This window comes from Armigeres subalbatus, chromosome 3 (assembly GCF_024139115.2).
Source record: "Armigeres subalbatus isolate Guangzhou_Male chromosome 3, GZ_Asu_2, whole genome shotgun sequence".
Classification (NCBI taxonomy): domain Eukaryota; kingdom Metazoa; phylum Arthropoda; class Insecta; order Diptera; family Culicidae; genus Armigeres; species Armigeres subalbatus.
In genome coordinates this window covers 281835989-281844172 of record NC_085141.1, presented here as the reverse complement: position 1 = coordinate 281844172, position 8184 = coordinate 281835989, and positions in this window count along the sequence as shown.

Sequence of the window (8184 nt, the reverse complement as noted above, 5' to 3'; positions counted from 1 at the left end):
GGACCCCGGCTACTTAAAAATTGTTGATGCTGAAGATGTGATCGCAGATCCAACGTCTTACCGTAGTCTCGTAGGCGGACTTCTGTACCTATCCGTTGTTGCAAGACCAGACATTGCTGCGACTGCTGCGATCTTAGGACGAAAGTTCAACGAACCCAGGGAGCTCGACTGGACGGCGGCTAAACGAGTTCTCCGCTATCTTAAGGCGACAAAATGTTATCAACTGCAGCTGGGAGGAGACAAGAAACAAAACCTCGTTGGATTCTCCGACGCTGACTGGGCTGGCGACGTCAGTAGCAGGCGTTCGACATCGGGAATGGTGTTCCAATTCGCAGGCGGCACAATTTCGTGGGCCAGCCGGCGCCAATCAAGCGTCACACTTTCCTCGATGGAAGCCGAGTATCTCGCGCTCAGCGAGACGTGCCGGGAAGCAATATGGCTGCGACAACTCCTCCGTGACTTGGGCGAAACTCAAGATCAGCCCACCTTAGTTCTGGAGGATAACCAGGGATGCCTATCTTTCGTGCGGTCGGAGAGAAAGAGTCGACGAAGCAAGCACATCGACACACGTGAGCGTTTCGTGCAGGAGTTGTGCGTGCGAAAGGAAGTACGATTGCTGTACTGCCCTACCGATCGTATGTTGGCCGACATCATGACAAAGCCACTTGGACCAGTCAAACATCGGGAGTTTTCGGAACTTCTCGGTCTTATGAAGAATGATTGAAAAGGTATCATTGAGGGGGAGTGTGGAACGGGACAATGACTACCTCTCTACTCAACACACTTTGTTCCATCACAAAACTCTCTCATCCTCTTAATTATAAAGACTTTGTTTCTCAGTGCATAATAAAAACAACAACAACCGCGTGCGGACTTGTAAAACCGGAGTTATAAATAAAGTTACTTTTATTTCGTATTTCGCGCGTTTGACTCCTCCGTCGGTATCCCGAATTCCCGTGTGCCATTCCACTGCTGTACCTCGACTTTGCCGTCAAACTCGGAACCTCCAGTTGCCGAAATTGGTCCCATCGAACAACCACAACTTTTCTTCGCCCATTTCAACAAGCAAAAGGTTTCAAGGAAAATAGCGCCTCGAAGTTTCTTTCTTCGTCAGCGTTCTGGGCTCATAACCTAATGAAACAGGCAGAGCTACAAAGAAGTTCGGCTTCATTGGAGGAGGACTTGAATACAAATGAGGAAAATTCATTATGACAGCAACGCAGTCTACTTAGATTGTAATACATATTTAGTTTGGATATAGTTACTAATGGTAACGTGTTGAACGGTTGCATACCTAACAAAAGCTGGCATTTGCTAATTGATATTTCTGGATCTATGTACATATAACGGATAAACTGAAGAGATCCTTGTAAGGGAGACTGATACATTTTCTAACGTAATCAAAAACCAGTTTCTGTAAATGATGAAATTAATAAACTTCGCAATAACGAACCGAGGGGCCCTCCTCAGCCGTGCGGTAAGAAGCGCGGCTACAAAGCAAGACCATGTTGAGGGTGGCTGGGTTCGATTCCCGGTGCCGTTCTAGGCAATTTTCGGATTGGAAATTGTCTCGACTTCCCTGTGCATAAAAGTATCGTCGTGTTAGCCTCATATACGAATGCAAAAATGGTAACCTGGCTTAGAAACCTCGCAGTTAATAACTGTGGAAGTGCTTAATGAACACTAAGCTGCGAGGCGGCTCTGTCCCAGCGTGGGGATGTAATGCCAATAAGAAAAAGACAACAACGGACCGAACCGGCCTGTCTCTCTTCACTACATTTCAATTGGTCGATGGTATTTTTTTTGTTCCGATCGCAGTAATACGATACCTACTGTAAATTGATTTATCCGTAATGAATCTAACATAGATGACAATATTCTGGTATTTGACCTGACCCTCCGTGTATTTTTGGATGTGCAAGCTGAGGATAAAAGGCCGTTTCTTTAACTAGGGACACGGCAGGTATTTCCGTCCTTCGTCGTAGGGGCTAAAACCAACGAAAGCAACGTACATTTGCTTTTTTATTGGTTTTCGAGACTATGACGAACAGACGAAAATACCTGCCGTGTCCCTATAGCATCATCAACGTACACTGCCCACACGAAGGGAGACCCGATGACGAGAAAGAAGTGTTCTATGCACAGCTGGAGCAGACATACGATGGATGCCCACTGCGGGACGTCAAAATCGTCATCGGCGACATGTACGTTCAGGTAGATAGGGAGCAAATGTATAGACCGGTCTCTCGGACCGGATAGTCGGCATACCGCATTGAACGACAACGGCCAACGATGCATAAACTTTGCAGCCTCCCGCGGAATGGTAGTCCGAAATACTTTCTACCCCGCCAGAATATCCACAAAGCCACATGGAAATCACCAAAAATCAAGAAACGGAAAACCAAATCGACCACGTTCTAATCGACGGTAAATTCTTCTCCGACATAACGAACGTACGCATTTACAGCAGTGCGAATATTGTATCCGATCACTATCTCGTTGCAATATGCCTCAAAACTCTAAACGGTGTTCAAAACGCGTCGGAGTCGTCCGCCGCGGTTAAACATTGGGCGGTTACAAGACGGTAGACCAGCCCAAGATCCATTATTGTCCCATTACCGCAGGAGTCCCGCAAGGGTCAATTCTGGGCCCGGTACTATGGAACCTGATGTATGACGGGGTTCTGAAGCTAAAGTTCCCTCCTGGTGTGAAGATCGTCGGCTTTGCTGACGATGTAGCCCTAGAGGTCTACGGGGAGTCAATCCCCGAAGTAGAACTAACCGCAGAACACGCGATCAGCACTGTGGTGGACTGAATGAGTGCGAGAGGTCTTGAGCTCGCTCAACATAAGACGGAGGTGGTTATCGTCAGTAACCGTAAGTCGGCACAACATGCAGTTGTTCACGTGGGAGACGTCGCGATCACTTCAAAGCGGAGTCTGAAGATTCTTGGGGTCATCATAGACGACAAGCTTACCTTCGGTAGCCATGTCGAATATGCGTGCAAGAAGGCTTCGACTGCTGTGGCGGCATTATCGAGGATGATGTCCAACAGCTCCAAGGTGTGCGCCAGTAGACGTAGGCTACTGGCAGGCGTTGTCGCATCTATCCTTAGGTACGGTGGCCCGTCCTGGGTAAAAGCACTGGGGGTAACCAGTAACCTGCAAGAACTGGAGAGCACCTACCGCGGAACTGGAGAGCATCTACCTGTGTCTCAGAGTGATATTGGCCTACCGCACGGTATCGCACGACGCATCCTGCGTGATAGCGAGTATGATGCCAGTCGGGCTGGTCATCTGGGAAGACGAGGAGTGTTTTGAGCTATGTGGCACTAGAGGAGCCCGCGAGCGTACCAGGGTGGCTTCGGTTGCCAGATGGCAGCGTGAGTGGGATAACTCCTCGAATTCCCGTTACGCTGGGATATGGATACTCTGAAGTAGTGCGTAACGGTGTAAATCCGGTCATATTGCCAGGCTCGGTACAACACTGAAGCTGACAATATGACGTCCCTAACCCCGAATCCCAAGGTGTCAGGTGACCCGTGCTGAGGGGATGAATGGCCTGGGGAGTGAAACAATTAGCCAGGCAGTTAACGGAGCCTGTAATGCTGGATAGACACTCTTCGTGTTGCATTACGGAGTAAGATCTACCACACTGTGCTCTAGTTCTTACTATTCTTGTTAATACTTATGAGTGATGGTCGGAAGAGTATGGAACGACTATAATTTGCTTTTAGATAACCCATTTTTGCTTCTTTTGGATGGAGTCAATGGAGTAAATTGTAAAAACGTAACTCAACCTTAGGCTGGTTTTCGAAGCCGACGACATGAATCTCCAAGCTCCAGAGCGCTGATTAATTAGGAAAGAAGCGGATACGAATTTGGTGGATCTGCTGAACCCTCTGACTGATAAGAGCTCTGTGTAAAGGTGAGATTCGGAAATGCCAAACGCAATGAAATCAGATCTCTATACAAAAACGAATTCGGAACTCATAAGAAGAAGCAAAAATATGTTTGAACTTCAGTACCGATGCATGGTCAAAATCAATATTATCCCACTTATTGCTGAGCCGAAACTGATTGAAAGGCGCGCCTTTGAGAGTTGGTATAAGCCATTTTTCGAAGGGTATAAATAGCGGTACCTTAATCTAAAGAGGCCTTACATTAAGCTTAAGAAATATATGAATCAAAAATGACTACTTCATTTCTTCTCAATAGAAATGGAGCAGAAAGACATGCACTAAACAAATGACACGGGTATACTACAAAAGTTCAATGGAATGGACGCAGTGGTTCATCCCGAAAAAAAAGCTCCTCGAAAGGTAGGTGGACCCACCGGCTGATTCCTAACATATCAAGCTGGGTGGGGAGACCCCATGGGGAAGTTCACTTCCATCTGACATAATTCCTGTCAGGCCATAGCTGTTTCCGACAGTACCACCACAGATTTGGGCACGCGGGGTCCCCGTCTGCCCTGACTGCCCAGTTGTTGACGAAACTGCAGAGTACATACTGTTCGTATGTCCTCGCTTCGACGTCGAAAGAAGAGCAATGCTAGACGTTTGCGGCCGGGACACAACTCCGGATAACCTTATCCAGAGGATGTGTCAAGCGGTGGAGAAGTGGAACGCAGTCTCGACTGCAACCACTCTGATTGCCTGCATATTGCAGAGAATCTGGCGCGCCGAGCAGCAATCGACAAGCAGTACTAACTTGTGATTGGTTAGTTAGAGCGAAAAGTGTCGAACGCGGAGAAGTGTGTGAATGGTCGCCCATGCAGAGGTAATGGCGCAGCGGGTGGCAACCGAGATCGTCACCTCGAAGCATGGCAGAAGTGTGAATGAATAGGTGTATGCATGGACTGCACACGCCGTGCTGGGAGTAGTGCAGGAATGTTGGTTCCTATGACTACTTTTACCCCGCGGCGTGGCAGAGGAGTGTGGGTGAGCATCCAAGTCAGTCTCACATGGTATGAAAGGAACGAGCACACAAATCAGTCTCACATGGTATGTTCGAGGTGAGCTAGTCTCATATGGCATGAGCGAGGTGAGCACTCAAGTCAGACTCACATGGTATGTCAGAAGTGGGAACCTAAGTAAAATGTCCCATAAGGGATGCCAGAGCGAGAGTTAGGTCGAATGACTAGAGTAGTATGTGTTAGCGCGAACTGAATGAAAGAGGTGAGCATCCAAGTCAGACCCACATGGCATGAGAAGGGTGAGCACACAAGTCAGACTCACATGGAGCGTTAGCGCGAGTGCAAGCATGGAGTGCATGAGCGTGTACCAGGTGGTTGGGTGAGCATACAAGTCAGACTCACACGGTATGTAAGAGGTGAGCATCCAAGTCAGACTCACAGGGTGTGACAGAGCATGTAGGGTGTGTTAGAGGGTGCGATAGAGCGAGCACCCAAGTAAGACTCGCATGCGACGGGTGCCTGTGTGAGCGAGAATGAGCGAGTACGTTAAGTACTGCCATCCCCCAGAAGTAGTACTGAGAGGTAGTTCCTGGGGGTGACGATGGCGGAGCCCAAGGGAGTTTATTCGGTATTACCGGTACGGTCGAGTCCGACACTCCAGTACACTTCCGTGTGATAGTTTGGCAACTACAATGCACGTGTGCTGGATTAGTGTGTAAATGCATTCTCCCCTGTAAAAAAAGAAGAGACCAGCCCAAGACTACGCGGAGCAACTAGAAGTGACACTCCCAAGTCCCAACAGAAGAGGAACTAGACGCAGCGTCTTTTAAAGATGGCTGGAGAGATATTCGATCCGCCATTGGAAGCACCGCAACCGCTGCACTAGGCACGGTGCTTCTGGATCAGAGAAACGACTGATATGACGGCGAATGTGAGCAGTTAGTTGAGGAGAAGAATGCAGCATGGGCGAGATTTCTGCAGCACCGCACGAGGGCGAATGAGGCACGATACAAACAAACCCGATCGGAGGAAAAAGCGCCAGCAGGAAGATAGAGACCGTGAAGAGACGGAGCAACTGTACCGCGCTAATAACGCACGAAAGTTCTATGAGAAGTTAAAACGGTCACGTAAGGCCGCGTGCCACAGCCCGATATGTGTAAGGACATAAACGGGAACCTTCTTACGAACGAGTGTGAGGTAATCCAAAGGTCACCTACGAAGAGCGCCTGATGTAGCAGACTAAGGTGGTGGTATGGTAATGAGCCTAGGAGCACGCGCGCAGGACATACGACTTCCGGTTCCGAATCTGCAGGAAATCCAGGAGGAGATCGACCGGCTGAAAACAATAAAGGCCCTGGAGTTGACCAACTACCAGGAGAGCTGTTTAAACACGGTGGCGAGGCACGGGCTAGAGCGCTGCACTGGGTGCTTACCAAGGTTTGGGAGGATGAGGTTCTGCCGCAGGAGTAGATGGAAGGTGTCGTGTGTCCCATCTACAAAAAGGGCGATAAGCTGGATTGTAGCAACTACCGCGCAATCACATTGCTGAACGCCGCCTACAAGGTACTCTCCCAAATTGTATGCCGCCGACTAACACCGATTGCAAGAGAGTTCGTGGGGCAGTACCAGGCGGGATTTATGGGTGAATGTTATAAAACAGATCAGGGGCCTGTAGCATAATCGAAATTTTACTAATAATATTAGTAGAGTAGCTTGTAACTTGTAGTTTTCTGTTGCATAATAATTCTTATTATTTATTTATTCAGACTAAGGCCGAAGTGGCCTGTGCGGTATATAAGAGTCTTCTCCATTCGGCTCGGTCCATGGCTACACGTCGCCAACCATAATAATTCTACAAGTATTATTTTACAAGTCTAATATTACAAGTAAAGCGCACTAATAATATTAGTAGAATTTACAAGTAACTGTTGCATAAAGAAAATACAAGTACAAATTATTAGCGTTGGCTTGTAGTTTCTTTTACAACTATGAATGGTCCTGTAATTTAATTTACAAGTAGCTTTTATTTTAATATTTCAGCTGTGCAAAGTAAATATACATCGTTTTATTGTTTTTAACGACTTAACAAAGAAAGAAACTTTTATTCAAAGCGGTTTACATTACCATACGGTGAAATACTATGCACTAAGAATAAATTTCTCGTTCCAATACAAAACTGAGAATTATGATTTTTTTTGGATAACTCTGATGGAGGAACCACAAATGGTGACATCAAGTATTCAAATGGTGCGGCATCAACTACTCAAAAATGGGTTGTTTTCGCTTAAAACCGTACTTTGGCCCAATAACACAAATTTGTGTAAAAGGACTCTTCTAGTAATTTACCAATCCACGTAAAAACATATTACCCAAAGCAGGGTTTAGTAACTTTAGTTTACCTTAAGTTGACTTTATTTAACTCGAATGTGGGTTGTTGTACTTAACAATCTTGGGATTTGCCATGCATGTCCTATCATGGAAGGAAAAACTACTTAAATTTTAAATAAAATTGGAAGCGAATTTATCATCAGTAAGTATTTTGAACTTAAATTTTGAGATGATTTATCTGTTAAGAAATCGCCTGAATTTCATAATAATTTCAATTATTGGACTAAAGTTCAGCAAAACACGTAAATTGAGTTGAGATCCGCTTCAGGAACACGCGTCTAACTAGTCTAGCAAAATTAGATTTTTCATGGAAGATACGTTCGAGTAAAGTACAAATCGCCCAAATTAAAACCCATGTCTATCCCAAAATCCCCCTATAAAAACCACGTAAAAAATCACGCCAGCGTGCATTACTTTTTCTTTGTAAAAAATGCTAATACCACGAAACCGGATTTAACAACGGAATCAATAAATTAAAGAGAGAACTATAATAAATTCGTGTTCCGTGTATACCTATCCCAGTATTCTATGCACAAACTTGCAAAAAAACATAAACAAATCTAACCGCGGTGGAGGTTGGTACTCGGATTCTGATGGCTTTTCCGCAAACGTGACCTTTAAGTGGTCTTGTTGTGTAGGGGTTATCACGCCTATCTAGAGAGTAGGAGGTTGAGGGTTCGAGTCCCTCCAAGACACGTGGATTCTTTTTCGCAAATTTCATATCAATTTGTCCATTTTCGAAACATATGCTGTGCATATGCACAGCCAAGATATTTAACAAAAAATGGTTTTCGTACGGCCGAGTTGCCGAATAATATGCAATTAATTGTAATCAAGTGTCGGTCTTTCACCGTCATTAGTCGTCTGAGTACACGCGACC